The 17,119-nt window shown below is 39.7% G+C and overlaps 1 protein-coding gene across 1 annotated transcript in view; it reads right to left on the bottom strand.

Moving 5' to 3' along the window:
- The window catches only part of LOC115409809 (CUB and sushi domain-containing protein 3-like), a 160,823-nt gene that overhangs the window by 94,240 nt on the left and 49,464 nt on the right, over positions 1-17,119 (bottom strand). The window lies entirely within an intron of this gene.

The following is a 17,119-nucleotide window of genomic DNA, read 5'->3' as shown; positions in this document are numbered from 1 at the left end:
TGCATATTCTTTCAACCCCCTCCTTCCTGCCCTGACCATTGTTGTATTTCCCCCGGTGTTCGCACTCACTCCTTCTCACTTTTCCCCTCTTTCTTCTTTCTACTTCTTCGGCGAGCCATTTTTCTTCTTTACGCTCTCTCTCTGACTTCAAAGATGATGAAGGATGTGTCACTGGGAGGTCCTTTTTCCTGCAGTTTATGTCCTTGCAGAAATTGCAAACACATAAAAAAACTGGCTTCACCAATTCTGTTTATTTATTTTGGTTTTGTGACCATTCCTTTTCTTCTTCTTCTTCTTTTTTTTTCATATCCTACCACTATCTGACATATATCAACATGTGGTATTAGACAAGGGGCCACAGCTGAATCAGCACACTGCATATGCAATAATGGGAATAACTCTCAGATTTAGATTGTATTCCTAAAAAAGGAAAAGAGGGGACATTGTGTGCACTTCCCGACAAGCAGATAAAACTATGCAGTCCTACTTCTGTCAAGCATATAGTGGCTGAGAAGAGTTTTGCTTGAAACTTTACTGGAGGCAGTCAATTATAAACATTTTGGAGAAACGCTTCAGCCAATCGGAAACCCAGCTGACAGACGATCTCACATTCTGCAGCTGGAAGTAAACCAAACCTTTAGTCGCTTTAATGGCTGCCTACCGATGGATCAATCGGTTAAAGAAATCCCCCCTCTGGAGGACTAATAAGGGACTAATAAATAAATAAATCAATAAAAACATGTGTTTGAGAAAAGATCTCATACGACCATTTACCTCCATGCTGCTGTCATGCAATTTGGCCTGCTTTGAATTGATCAGCCCAGACGAGCTACGGATCAATAAGGATAATCTCCGCCTGTGTGCTGGCCGCTGCGCCCATCCTCTGCTGAAGCCGCACAACTTTTTCTCTGCATACTGTTACAAAGCACCCTACATCACAGCTGTTGGGTCAGTTTTCAGGAAGCCTTTCATTTATATAAAAGTATTTGCAATACTGTGCGATACAAAGCGCTGCATTATGTATGTTACAGTATGTGATGAGACAGTGCAACACAATGGAATATGATTTTCTCCAATACGACACAACGCACTTCAAGATTGTGTTAGGAAAATTCCTTCTGCTTGGCGACGTTGGAGAAGACTGCTGCATTTCATGATGTTCAAAAAGTAACACATATTTCACAGATGAGGCTGACATGATTAAATGAAAAAGTTAATATCGAAACCAGTGTGCTTCAAGGGTCATATGACACACAGATGTAAAATATAAAACCATTCACACCCCATACCTTTGAGGTCGAATATAACCAAAGCCATTCTGGTAGCCTGATAACCACGGAACCTATTGCTGTCTGCTGCATCTGAACAAATGAGATACATGGATAGAATTCAATTCCATAGGGGGGGGGAAACGTTTTCTAAACTGTGTTCATGTTCTGCTCAAAACATACAGGCACCAACAACACACGGCTGAATGAACGCTAGGGTTACAGATATATCCATCAGGGACGGTGGGTCATTTGGAGCTTCAGTGGCAGAGGGTACAATTTCCCAACAAGTGATGAGATTGTTTTATGCGCACTTCTGGAATAGCAGATTATAGATTTGTGATATAAACTACAGTCCGTGCAGCTCCTTAAATTTCAGAGCAAAGTGGGCCAGCAGTGGAAATGGATGTCATGGTAAACACGCATATAGAGCTATCAAAGCACGAGGCTATCGTGTTCTTTTTCTTTGTACTGTGGATGTCGGAACATTTCTTTTTTCTTTCTTTTTTCTTCTTTAACAATGTCTGTGTGATGGTCAAACTAGAACCTAATTCAAAAGATGAATTTGAAGGATTCAAAGGATTGCATCAAAGGATGCAAATATACATCCTTATTTAGATATTTGAGATCCCATCATGCACAAAAATGAAATGTCTGAAGCTTCACATGCTCCATTCCTCCAAGAAAATATAAGCATATATACTGAGAAACACACACACACACACACACACACACACACACACACACACACACACACACACACACACACACACACACACACACACACACACACACACACACACGCATACACTCACACTCACAAAGACTGTATTTTTTCAATTGTAAATGTGCATGATTTGTTTGTTGTTTATGGCTTTAAAGTGGATCCTGCAGTAAATACAGAAGAGGTACTTAGAGATTAAAAATAAGGCACTAATTTCACAAGGACTTGAAACCCTGAAGCCGGAGCGCTGACCTTAAAGCTCTTTTTATCACCAAGGCTATTATAATATGTGAGCATTCTGAGTGTTCTCACTTGGATAGTTTACATCCTCCATTAAGACATTAAGACACATAAACCATCTCTTTATCTCACACACACATGCACACACACACATTAATAACAATCATACAACAATAATTTACTTAATTTAATTATCCCAGTATATTCATGTAGACATTAATTTCACTGATGTCCATATCAAACTGAGGTAATTCTGCATTTTTTTCCTCACCTTAATGGGACAACTGCCTTCACAAAGGAAGAGAAGAGACATACATTGTTTAAACTTGTTTCAGTTCCTTCAGGCAGTAAATTCTGGACAGCGAAAGCACATCACAAATCAGAGCAAGGACTCCCTCGCATGAATATTCAGTGAACACTTCCCGTCAAACTGCCGAGCGCGGAGAAAGGGAGCAAAACAAAGCTTTGATATAAACCAAGTTGAGAACTCAGAAAGTTGTTGTGAGGAATCAGAAACAGTACAAGGGCACAGGGTCGGGGCCGGCGCGCTACAGAGCAGTGTTGCTCTAAGCGACAGTCTCAGCTTCTCCATTAATTTTAGTTAAAATCTTATTTACTGAGGGGGAAATCAGCTGTGCTCACGTGAACTGATTAAACCCACCAGCACAGCCTGACGCATGTGAACACTTAACTAAATGCTCAATGGTAAAAAAAAAAAAAAAACACAAGCAAAGGCTTTCATATCCAGTTTACAAAGCTTCAGTCAGGTTTGCTGCTCTGTTGAAGGAAAAGACAGGTTTTTGGGGTTTTTGATAACGGAACTCTGACCAGGTGTCCCAAAAATAAGCCCGAGTTCAAGGCGTTCCCTCCGGTTGAGAATTTCTGATTGCGAATCTAATAGTACAAGATGGAGTCGTCTAGTTTGTCTCCCTTTACTTTGAGATCTATTTATGAAGACGAATCATGTCGGATTAGCCCCAGAGGTCCGGAAAACAATTTTCTAACCTTGTGCTCTCAGTCATGCGATTCAAGATACTCAGTCAGCTTGAACGCAGAGGCAGAGCTCTGCCCCACGGATCATGTAGAATCCAGCTGGTCTTTGTGCTTACTCACTCATTGACTATTACCCTCACACACACACACACACATACACACACACACTCCTTGGTTGACATTTCCAGAGTTGCCAGATTAGTAACAGTGCAGCTCCTCTCTCTGCCAGGACGGATCAGTGAAACGCTTCAGTTACCAAACTTGGCAACCCTGACACGCAGACTTATATGAACATTACAGCAGTTATTGTGGGCACAACAATAATCTAATTAAACTATTAAACCAGCAATGTTCTGCTTAAAGTACTAATCTTGTGAAACAGTCAGATAAAAATAAGTGACACTCGGGAGAATGGATGGCAGAGTGAACAACTCAAGACAAGTAAAGCAGCCCTGAAGGCAGTCTTGACTTTTTTCTGTGTAAATATAATACAATAATGCATTGGTTTTTTATATAGCGCTTTTCAGGACACTCAACATTATTCATTCACACCATACTGGGTGGTGGTAAGCTACTGCTGTAGCCACAGCTGCCCTGGGGCAGACTGACAGAAGCAAGGCTGCCAATCTGCGCCATCGGCCCCTCCGACCACCACCAACCATTCACTCTCACAACTTTCATACTGGGCAAGGTGGGTGAAGTGTCTTGCCCAAGGACACAACGACAGTTTTACGCCTGCGGGAGCGGGGATCGAACCGCCAACCTTCCAGTTATAAGACGACCTGCTCTACCAACTGAGCTACTGTCGCCCACAATGGTAACACTGAAGCAAATACTAAATGTTTGGTTATTTTCTCTGCCCTTCACACAAACAACAATCCATATACAAGTGATCATTTTCTTTTCTGTTACTATTTAATCAGAGTATTTTGTCATGAAGTATTCAGTATATTCTATGGCATACTCAATAATAAAGTTCAATTTAAGCCTGATGATGGTCAAAAGTAGCTTTTGACAACATTACTGTAGCATTCGGGGAGTAACTGAAACCCATAGTTCCCGATTTAAACTTAAGGTAATTCAATTATAACAACAAAATAGTAAACTATTTCTTTCTGAGTTGGTTTAAAGACTAAAAAACCAAATATTACATCTTCAAGAAATACTCTGAGTGAATAATTTTGCATTTAGATTCACTGATGCGTCTACAAAAACCAGACGTAAGCACACAGCATGTATACGTGACATAGATTTTCTGGAGAAAAGAAAATGACACAGCTTTGAGGGTTGTTTTTTTTTTTTTAACTGCTCAAACTGAACTAACTAGATGGGAGCACAAAACAAAAGTTCGATCTTTACTGTCGAGGTTGTCCTGGTCTTCGGGTAATGAGATAAGGTCAGGAAGTCGTACTGGTGTATCGCTACCTTGAGGAAAATAATATGGATTGCATTATTGATGAGCTAAAACCAGGTCTGAAGTCAATGCCACAGGTGACCCAGAACTTGTTTACACTTTTCTTGTTCGGAACAACAAGAGCAAAGTTTGTATTTGTTGCTTACAGCTATTATTTCCAACTGCGTGCTATAAGTTTAAGCAGACCTCCGACGCTGGGCAGCCCTCAGTGAGGACGAGAACAAACCAGTCAGGATTTAGCACTATTCCCTCACACTTTCAAACCCATTTCTCCAGAGCTTTGAACTTTCTAATGTTGAAATATGACCTAAATTATGTAAGACTGTTAAAAATTAAAATGGCAGGAACCTTTCTACAAAGACAGCTCACATGAAAATCCATGTGGGGGGTGGGTGGAACTCTGATATTTGTCCTCCTTCATATCACCAAGTCGAACATCAAATAAAGATTATCTTCATTAAGTTATAGTAGTTCATTGAGAGTACTGAGTTCTCTCCAGTCATACTTGCTGTGGTTTAATCACAGTGATTTTAAAAGCGACAGTTTCTCCGAACCAACTCTTCAGCCATATTTCTGAAGATTCATTCATTCTGAAATTAAAGAACATGCATTATTTAATCACACACGCACATAAAATGTAATTCTAACGGTGAGATGAGCCGGGAGATAAAGAGTGCTGAAGGTGAAACCGGTCTCGTGTTTATCGGTGGAGCCGTGGCGCTCGCAGGACACGGCCCGCCTGCTATACTTGCTGAGCACGTACTGTATGGACTTTTTTTCCCAGCAATACCGTCCATCAAACCCACAGGGCTCCACATAATCTCAGCCAGCAGGTGACTCATAACTGCCATTAAACACATCTGCAGGCGCAGTAAGATACCTTCATATGTGACTATCATGTATGGAAAGGGGGGGCAGGAGAGAGTGTGTGTCACTTTCCACTGTGCACAGTTCATCTTCACTTTTTTTTTTCCTTTTTTCTGTTACTAGTCTGGAAATTCACACCATAAAGTTCACAATCTTCCACTTATGATTAGTCTATGCCTTGAAACTTATTTCTACTTCAATTGTTTTGCTGTGAAAAACATTGTCACATCAAAACGGGCAACATTTCTCTAGGTTTGGTCCATTTTCACTGACTAGGTAATTGGCTCTTTAGTGAGCTTTCAGAAATATTCCATGGAAATACTACAACTGAATAAGTCGTACAGTTCCTAACTGTAGGGCTTGCAGCTGTGACTGCTTCCAATATGCAAGTAAAATCAGCACTGGTGCTGTCACCGTGTCCTAGGAGTTGTTTCATTATTTACTGTCTGTGGCTCCAGGAGGTAGTTGTCTGTGGGTGACGTCTCCACAGTCTGCGTCTCTGCACTTCGGCTCGAGAAAAGACTTTAAATACACACATTAAAATGAGGCAGCACAAAACCACAGAAAAGGCAGGTGTAACTGGACCTGTAAACTATGTAAGGTTCACATTTGATTGATATTAGATAACAAAAAGGTCATTTTGTCAAAGGAAGGTGTTTTTTTTTTTGGTTGTTTTTTTTTTTTTTTTTTGCTCCTTTTAACAGGCAATCAGAAATAGTGAAATGAAAGGTAGACTGAGCCAAATAAGACCAGAGAAATATTCAAAACAGTCCCTCAATTGCACATATGTGGCAGCCTATATATACATTTTGTGGCAGTGTGCAGTGTGTGTAATATTTCTTGATACATATATGCATGATAAAAAATGCTTTCAAACCCAGGAGAGTTGTGATTAAGGGGAACCACCTCACTGACGTCTCCATTCAGTTCATGAACTCTAATTTATTGTGGGAATGACTCAGGCACACTAGATTAAAAAAAAAAAAAAAAGTTCTAACATCAACAAAGCAAAGCTGAGCTTTATTTTTTAGACAAACAAGTGTCAATCTGGAAGAACGAACTCCGAAGGGTAGCTTGGTAGTTATACAAAAAAGGCATATTTAGTGCCTGACTAACAATGGCTTCTGCAGTGACAAAGCAGCATGCCAGTCATAATCCATCAGCAGCCTTTGTCCAATGACTTTTTCATTACTTTGTAGGAGAGAGAACAGGCATTCACAGCTTTAACTGTAGCATGTTGTTGCATAAGGACTGGAAAGTCAGTCATACTGAGCAGGGATAGAGTGTCTCGCTCAAGGACGGTTCAGCAGGCCAGGCGGCTGCCGTAACTCAGACATGTAGTTGGATATTGACTCCTCCAGTTCTCTCTCTCATTCTCAGTCACACTCTCACTTTCTTTCAGACATAAAGGGAAAATATTTTCTGTAATCCTCAGCTTTGCTTTAGCTGTGCATATTTTGGGGCAGACACTTCGATTATCTTCTCATATTTGGGTCTATTTCTGAGAGATCTTTTCTGGCAACTGAAAAGTGTAATTATTCCACACTACTGCTTCCCGTAATCTATTCCTTTCTTTTCGCAGAAATTATATTTGGTGCTTTTGCTAGCACCTGGCAAAGATCTGAAAGGCTTAAAAAGAACACGAAAGGTTTCCAAATCTATGAAAGTAACTTTGGCAGGATCGCCATTTTGGAAAGAAACCCAATTAAAACATTTTAGCACCTCCTAGATTGACTGAAACACAAATAAATATGCCAGTTTGAGTGTCCTGCTAGCACTGTGAGCCTTCATTAAATAATTTCATGCTGTCTTGATTTCAGGTATGAAAACACCAAAGAAGCAGAAGAAAGCAGAATATTTTTCTTCCCAGCCAGGAGTCAAACATAAAGAATGACCATCTTGACTGCGATCCTGGAGGCATAAGTACATATTTGTGGACCGCCTTGAATGGAAATCTGTAAATCATTTTCTGGCATGCAAAGTGACAAAATACTATCACTCTGAACAGCTCAGGGAACCCCTTGGGAACCTCAAACTTTGGAAAAGTTCTTGAAAAACTCCAAGACATTTTTCACATTAATGGTTTGTAGCGGGGAATCACATTCTTACAGGAGACCCTCCAGTGTGGACATGGATGGAGTGAGAAGAACAAAACAAACTGATTGAAAGTTGAGTTCATCACATATGTATCATTGGAACAGCAGATGCATGAGCGCTGAAATAACTGTTGCCGTTATTATTAGGTAGTTTAATTCAAAGAGATTTACTAACATAGTCAAGTGAGTTAGGCAGTGAACTTTACAAAAAGTAGACCTTTAAGGCTTGAGTCACAAAGATCCCAGCAAAATACAATGCAAATAAATTGCACTTTTATTCTCCATGTGTTTTCCACATGATCAATTAAAATGAAAATGGAATGTGATGCCTTTCTGCTGAACATGTTGCTGGAGGAAGCTGACAAACATGTCAGGTAATTAATCCTACGAAATATTAATTCATCTCATTTAAAGAAGCAATACAACACTTGAAAAACAATTTTTACACAAACCGTGGGATGACTTACACCTACAGTTCTATAAGTAGAGCAAAGACTGAAACACATTTTCCACCAAAATAAATAAATACATTAAATACTTAATGTAGATAATTGATTAGGAAAAAAAATCTGAAGCATTCTGGTTTCACCTCCTTTAAATAAGTTGATTAAATTGTGCCTGACTACTAAAAACAAGCAATTTCTAAATGTGACGATTGCCTTGTTGAACTGACACGTGGAATTTATTTTTGTTTCTTGGTTTTGAGACATTTTAATCATCGAATGACCAAAAAATTAAATGAGAAAAAGGAAAGGGTTGTGAAGAATGTGCCCGTAACCAATTCAGCACCTTGGACAGCGACCAGGCTTACACTGGATGTTAATGTTCGCTACAAATTGCTGCTCTAAATGTATTTTTACACCTGTTAAATTTATTAGTAATTGTGGTTGCCACACTTAATCAAAAACTAACATTTCTGAAGGGTGATAGGCAGTGAAAATAGATGAAGATGTCAAGGTTCACTGAGTGCAGTGGTTTGAAGTGTCTCTTTTGTATCTGAACTTGATGACTCGTCTCTTTAAAAAAAAGGGAAGTTTGAACAGTTGCTACAAAAACTGTCATGACTTTTTAGTCTTTACAGAAACAATGAGCCCGCACTGTAACATCAGCTCAGTGTCTCCTCCTTTGTCTTTTATTTCCACACACAAACACGCAGTCTTCCTGACTTTGTTAAATTCGCCGCTGCTCACTCCTCAACCTTGTTTCCTTCTCATTTTTACCTCCGTACTGTCCTCTCTGTGTGGTAACCGTAGCAACAGGCACAGGGTTAAGCTACTTAAGTGGCACAAGGAAAAATAAATAAATAAATAAATAAATAAAGAGGCGCAAGACGTAAATGGGGTAGATAGAAAATGAGGGAAACAATCGAATCAGTTGAGAAAATTAAAAAAAGATAAGGAAAATAAAATGCGAGGGATACTAAAAAGAGTATTGTGAAGGAGGATCAAAAGAAGATGATGGATAAAAAGGCGAGTACGGAGAACATCTATGCAGCTCAGATAGTGGTATAGATGTGCTGCTCTGTCTCCTGCTACTATATTCCCACACTCCTATCACTCCACTTTGTATTTTCTTTTCCTGAAATGGAATATGTGGGCAGCACACTGATTGCACATGTCTTGTTGTGTTGCAATGCTCAGGTAAGGAAAAAAACAAAAACAAAACAAAACACCACCCCTTTACTGTCAAAAGTCACAGTCTGTTACATTTTGATGCCAATTGCTTCAACAGCAATTCAAACAAAGTAATTAATCCTGATTAGAAAAGGGATTGGTAAGCACTGTACCTGTTCAGTAATTTTAAGTATCTACTCATATGTAGTGTGTGACTGTTATCCGTCCTTCATTCAAGTCCATAAATGTGCTGAGGCAATTAAATATTTCCATGAAACAGCTCGCACATCGCTCCCTTAAAATGAAGTGATGCAAATTTTAAATGTTGAGACATTTTCAGCGAGATTTTCAGCACAGATTAAAACATTTCTGCTCTTTTCCTGTCCAGGATCCCTGTTAAACATTTATTTCATGACCTAAATGATGAATGACTTGAAGAAATAGCCAGACCGGAAGTATTGTTGGTCCGGCAAAGAGGCTCCATTTAATGCCAATGAACAAACTCTTTAAGTGTGATTCTGTCTAACGTTTAATGGAACAAACCCAATAGAGAACTTTTTACATTATTAATTGGTTTTGAGATTGCATTGGATATTTTAATCCAACCTTGCGTTCTGGAGCTTTTCACTTCAATTTAGAACCGCGGTCTTTCATCTGCAGAATTTCACTGCAAGACAAAAAGCTGACAAAATGTTGGCAGACTGGACGGTGAAACTTTAACAATTTGGCAAACCCGGCAGGTTTTTCAAAGACATTAGGGGACACTGTTCTATAAACCGAACCAATAACTACTTTTGCTCTTATTTATGCCGCCGACCAGTGTGAATTTGTTTGTCGGGAGGCCAAGTTAAGCATTTCGCTGCCTCATCTTTGAGCCCTCTTCTAAAGTTCATGCCTCCTGTGAGCTTAACTCACACTGGTCCTTAAAAGATTAAGAAAGCAAATCAACAAACACAAAAACACTACTACACTGTTGTTTTATTCCCCCTTAAAATCCCTGTTTTTTTGGTAACAGTCAAGTCGCACTTTGTATCCGTAACAAGTGTATCATTCAGTATTAACAATTTATACTCTCCGGACCACCGCATCATGAAAACTTAATGTTTGTGCGTTCACGCACAATGAAGCAAATGCAGAGTGATTGCTACCCACTTTTGGGGTGGTCTGTGGAGGGACGCTTCCAACACTGGCCCCTCTGCTCTCAGCCTTGGTCAAAAATGCGAATTTTTCAGAACACAATGCCATTATACTTCACTTTCATAAAATCCTGAAAGGTGCTTTAGCTTTAATACATATTTTCTACTTTAAAGCTGCTCTCAAGAACATATCAAATGTCAGCATTTATGGACATCAATTAAAAAACTACAGAATGAGAGGTACTCTGTTGACTACTGATAATTAAAAAAAGAGTGCTGTTTTAGTTTCTGAATTGTCAGCAGTGTTTTCCTCCACTGGTTTGTATTTAACAGCAGAAATGTCTTTTTGGGCATAACTTTGTGCACGTGGTTGAGTTTCCCTTCCTGTGCCTTCATCCATGTATGTTAGTGTCTCTGAGTCTGTCTGATTCAGTGTTTCAGAGCATGAATCTGTGTGCACGTGTGTGTGTGTGTGTGTTTGCGTGTGTGCGTGTGTCGTTTCACGTGCATTTGAGAGAGAATGGAGGGAAGGTTGCTGCTGATATTGGTAATGTGGCACTTTGCCAATCTCATTAGCTTAGCATGCAGCGGGCAACCTGCCCAGAAAGATGCAATGTGTGTGTGTATGTATGTGTGTGTGTGTGTGTGTGTGTGTGTGTGTGTGTGTGTGTGTGTGTGTGTGTGTCTGTGTCTGGGAGGATCAGGGCCAGTGAATGCCACCACTCTGGCTGATGGTCCCAATAATGGTATTAGAGAAAAAGAGAAATTGAGAGCACAGGAGGGGTAGAAGAACTATAGCGTGATACAGAGCAAGAGAGACACAGAGAGAGACAGAGAAGGCAGAAATGTAAAGATAATGACAGAAGCGTGAAATGAAGCAGGTCTTTTTCAAAGGGCCAACATAAGAGTACCATGTACGAAGGGGTGAATATCTCCTTTGAAACAATGTGTGTGCTGCTGTGTAGAACAAAAAATCTTCTTGTAACACACTGAAGCACTTGTTGACTTGACGGATAAAGCAAAGTGCCTGACACTGTTGTCTGTGTGTGTGTCTGTGTGTGTGTGTGTGTGTGTGTGTAAGGCAGAGATCAAGACAGAGGAAGAGTATAAAAAGTGACTGACTGTGTAATTGGTGGTCTGACATTAACTGTCTGCATGACTATTATATCCACTGAGGTGATACACAGACCGAGAGGGAAGAAGCAAGGGACATGATATGTCTGCAAGCACACGTGTGTATGTGTGTGTGTGTGTGTGTGTGTGTGTGTAAGAGAGAGAAAGGTAGAATGGGAGAGTGCAGAAAAGAGCAAAAAAATTCAACTCGAAAATAGAGATGGTGACTCACTTCATCAATAAAGAGATAACCGCTCATATTCTATTCAATCTCCGAGATTCAACCATCCAAACACTAAGACGAAAAAGAAGAAGAAGAAGAATGCAGCGCAGCTGTTGGAGCAGAGTCATTTCAGCATTGTCACTGTTACCCTGATATTTAGGTGACTGCAAAACTCAAACAACAAATAAAAGCTAAAAGTAAACTTCTGCTTCAATTTAGGGAAAATGTCTGTTTTTTGTGTGTGCGCTGTAGAAATGTTCTGTTATTCTGGATGTTTTTGCCTCCATTTTCATGATATATTTAAATGACGGTATATTTTTTTTTGTGTGTGTAATTCTCAGGGTCAACTATTGTGTGTGTCGGTGTTGGTGTTTTGTGCATCATCTTTTCCTGTTATAAGCTAACAAAAGCTGATGTGAAGAAAATCCTTTTTAAAAAATGTCCTAACCAATGACTGAGGTGGTTTTTTTCCCCCTTCCCATTATAGAATAAATATATACAGTATGTAGAATAAACTTCCATGTGTTTGGTCTCAGGTCTGATTCATCCTTCCATCTGATTCATGTTAAACAAAAACAAAACAAAACAAAACAAAACATGCACACACACACACACACATATATATAGATTTCATTCTATAATGTGTTTTTCAAGCCATATGTTTAAGCTGACCTGATGTCCTGCTGTACAGTAGACACCAGTTAAAAAAGTAAAGGGGTTAATATTTCCAAATTTCACATATTTCAGAGAGTGACTAATAAGGCGGGGCTACATGGAGGCACAGTGGTGAACACTCTTGCATTGGTTCCCTTCGGACACTCTTGCTTCCTGTCACAGTCCAAAGACATGCATGTCAGGTTAATTGGTGACTCTATATTGCCCCTAGGTGTGACTGTGAGTGGTTGTTTGTTTGTGTTGACCCGGCGACAGACTGACAGACTGTCCAGGGTGGACCCTGCCCTCACCCATATAAAGCTGGGATTCACTCCAGCACCCCACCATGCTGAAGAGGACAGGCGGGTCAGAAAATGGATAGATGATGGACTTATAAAACTTTAAAACGAAAAGGTTAGATTTATTATTAGCCTGTTTTGCAGATTCTAGCTGATATTTTTGGCAGCTCAGCATAGCGTGATTTACAAAATCACTTTCAAAGTGGCCTGATGTTCAGTGAAATGCATTTTTTTTAAATGAATATTCAAAAAAAATAAATAAATATTGAGCTGCGACACTGAAAGAGAATAAAGGTTAGGACATCTGTCAGCTGATGAGCAGAGGGAATATTCCATTCAACTGATCCAGGATTCCCACCTTTCATGAAGAGTTAACCCCTCTTCTATTCATCAATCAACCCATTCATCCCATTCATCTAGGAGTTCATCACTGCCGCCTCTGTACACACATCCATCATCTCTCTCTCTCTCTCTCTTCAGCTCATCGTTTCTTCCCTTCATCCCAGAGATGGATGCGCTCATTTAAATTATTGGGAGTCAAGTCGAGAATTTGGACACGGGCCGATTGTGGTGCGATGACCGTGATGGCATACGGGAGGGAATGATGGGATAATTGATTGTTTAATAAAGCAGTTAGTTTGATTTACTTCATTAAGTCAAAAACCACACCTGCGTGGAAACACCTGTTTTGGGTGCATTCCGCTTCCTGCTGCAGGGAAAAAAACACTGTTCCAAATGTGAGATGACATATTTGTTATTTAAAGTGGAAATGATGGATTTTTCTGCTTTGACAAAAGGCTTGAATGTATATCAATGAATGATTAAACTATACCAGTTCACAGCTGTATATGTGATGCCTTAACACACCGTTGAAGACTCTTCTGATTCTTCTGCTGTTTTCCTTTAACAGGAAAACAGCAGAAGAACCAGAAGAGTCTGTCTTCTGTATTTTCTTTCCTCACACTGCCCAGCTGCATGTCGTTCCCCACTGCATCCACCATCCTCCCTAACCTCCTCCTTCACTTCTTGCCTGGTAGCTTCATCCTCAACATGTTTTTTGTTTTTTTAAACATGTCAATCATCTTTGAAATGCACAACAAATATTCAAGTCCTTAAGCAAAATTCACACATTGAGGTGTAAGAGCCTGGAATGAAATGGGGGAAATCTTGGCATGAGATGAGAGTGTTAACCACTGCTTCATACATTTATCTAATATTATTGACATTTTAGTTTAAAATGAAGCACCTGGGAAGCATATAATCAAAGAATAAGCTGAAGCTATATCGTGCTTTTATCTACCTAAATGTAACTGTGCCCTAAACACACCTCAACACGCTACAGCCTGGAAAATCAAAACCAGCAATTAGGCATCGCAAACCTCTAAATGACAATGGCATTATTTAATGCCATACTATATCTCACTGTACGCCCCCATCAAAACCCAATTCTAATGAAATCTGCTAAAACATCAGGATCATTAACCACTTTTTTTATTTTAATCTGATGCTTTGTGAATAATTTCAACATGGCGCTTGAGATAATGAGATTTTGCAACTGTGTTAATGTTTGCACCTCGTGACACCGAACAGACGATTTTGAATGATGTTAAAGCGACTGAATTCGAAATGTTTCTGGGAAAAAAAAGCACCCAAGGCCATTATTATTATTGTTAAAATGACGGTGCAAAGCCTGGAACAATGAGAGTTTGTTATACATGACTGAGTTTATTCAAATTATTTCCATAACGCAGGTAATAATTTCAAAAAGAAAGCCTGATAAACAAAATGACTCTCCAGGTGGAGTAATGCTGCTTCACATAAAGTCACCTTCAGAGACTGAGAATGACTGTTTGAACAAGTTGGAAAATAATGCTTATGACGTGCAGCCGATCATTGTCGTGCTTCGTGCAGCAAATATAAGAAGTACTTATCGGGATGCAGCAGGATCAGAGCAATTTTATAACTCATTTGGTGAAGTTGCAATCGTCATATTAATTTAAGCTTCGGTATTATTGGTTTTCTTTTCTTTTTTTTTGTGGCTTCTGGTAAACTCCTGCAGGAATATCAGGCTCTTTAGCTTATAGTGAACATCTACTGAAGTAGAAGATAATTGGAAAGCTGAACAATGAGCTGAAATTAATTGTGATGCTGTACTAACCTCCAGGAAAACTGCATGCTTTTAAGCTCAACTTACACAACAAAGCTGCTATTCTGTTGTTATTTCTTAAATATTGCATTGAGAATGCCGATTACGGCACGTGAGGAAACCAAACCAATCATTAAAAGTCAAGTTGAAGAGGATTTCATAAGAAATCTTCATGAATTTACACACAGGAAAACTGTGAAGTATTAGACAGACATGAGAAAATCATACCATCATTAAATCCCTGAATTCTTAAAAAAACATTTATGCTATTTCTGTTTTCCATTTCTTAAAAACAAGGGGAAAGGGGAGACAGAAGTGTGAGTCAGCCTGCACTGACAAAGGATCTGTGGTTTGATTTCCAGATGATGTTTGGAACAACCATTTGAAACTGTCCTGAATTGTACTGCCAACTATTGTTAATGTTGTTTTGACCGCAATTGTCGATTCCTTTTGATAATTTATTAACTTTATGCCGTGTATAGAATAACAACACGATAACATATTGATATTTCTGATAGCATTAAGACAAACATTTGTTTTTTTCTTTTTTGTTTTTTGTAAATTCATTTTCTTTATTAGAATTATACAGTAATTACAACTGAATATTACCTTTCATCCATCCATTTTAATTTGTAGAATGGAAATAAGAAGTCATTCAACTCTGGACCTCTGCATTTTGTCAACCTATTCAGCTTTAATACATTTCACCACCAAATCATCTCACTAACTCTTGATCTCCAGAGGTCAAAAGAAGTAACTTTACTTTGAAAGTTACTTTCAATATAAAGAGGAGAAAGCAGATATGTTTTTGTGTCATTGTAGGCAGTGCTATGCCAATGCTTACACGTGGACATTAAGGAAAATCTGTGCGAAAAGTAAGGCTGCAAGTTGAATTTCGCCTGAAGAAATCCAACACACTGGAATAAAGAAAGGGAAAAAAAATAGCTAACATAGTTCAGGTTATCTTGACAAAATCTTTATATAGATTAAGTTTGTAGAGCTGCTGTGATGAGAAATGTCAACACATATGTCGATCCTTTAGTGGAACCGTGAAATCACATTTATAGTTTAAATACATTCTGAAATGTTAATGAACAGCTTCAACACTTTGATGTTGCACACAAACCTCCATTTTTTTTGCTGGATCACACGTGCACCGTTTAGCCTGGTGTGGATCTACGCACATCAAAGACAGTGAAGCGGAATTCTGCTCCTTCTGTGCTCCGCAGGCATCAGTCACACCGGAGCCTCAAACCTCGACGCAAAACACATGAACTTCCACATAAAAATGCAGACTCCTCCGCCAGCCCAAGACCAGATACACGAGCACATCGCCTGCAGCGTGGCAGGGTGCTAGACACGAAAACAGCTTGAATTGACTGGAAGGGAGATTCGACGACTCTTGAGGCTGAAACAGTGCGAGAGCATGTGAAGGAGAGAGACTACGTGGATATGGAAGAGACGTTTTTACATGGATACGCACACGCGCGCACACACACACACACACACACACGCCCGAGACACTTCCCAGCCAGACACAAACACCAGCGCCTTGCTTTGAACATTGTGCCCATTACAGATAGCTACTGAGATAGCGAAAGGCCGCCGCTGCTATGATGAGAGTACCAGAGAGACGGACTAAAAGAGTGACGGTGTGAGATAAAGACTCTACTTCTACTTGTATCATAAAAGTCAGTTTGCTTTGTGAGCGCAAAATCAAAATCACAGCGGCCGCTTCCTCCGCACCTAGGCTCCTCTTTCTTCCCCCTGACCTCGTTTTTTTTCTTTTTTTTTTTTTTCCCACATCTTCTTTTTAAAGTGCTGCTCGCCCCATGAAGGCTGTTGCTCAACATGCATGCCCTCACACACCAAATCCCTGCTTGATTTTAAAACAGCCAAACATATTCAGACCCGGGGGCTCCACCAGGACAAGCACGGTTTTCTTGTAATTGGATCCCGTCGCAAAACTTTGACTGAAGCATTTGATGGTTAAGAGCTCCGCTCACGGGCAAACCGAAGGTTGCTGTTTTAGAGGAGGCGAGCGAGGCTCCCTGACACTTTGACATGGTCCAGATTTTCCCACCCTCGTTCGAGAATTCGCGAGTGTTTTTCTCACTTACTGTTCCTCCCGCTCACCACTCCCACCACACACACACACACACACACACAGACATATACACCCTCAGATACACAAGAGAGGTTTACATATATTTCATCATCCGCATGAGCATAAAATTTGCTCAGAATGTAAGTAAATGCCAATAACGTTTGAATTTGAGTAATTTGAAAGTAAAAGACCAAACTAAGAACACACAATATAGTTTCTCTTCTCT

Source organism: Salarias fasciatus, chromosome 22 (assembly GCF_902148845.1).
Source record: "Salarias fasciatus chromosome 22, fSalaFa1.1, whole genome shotgun sequence".
NCBI classification, from domain to species: Eukaryota; Metazoa; Chordata; class Actinopteri; order Blenniiformes; family Blenniidae; genus Salarias; species Salarias fasciatus.
Note: the sequence above shows the minus strand (reverse complement) of the source record. Positions and strands in the feature narration are given on the sequence as shown.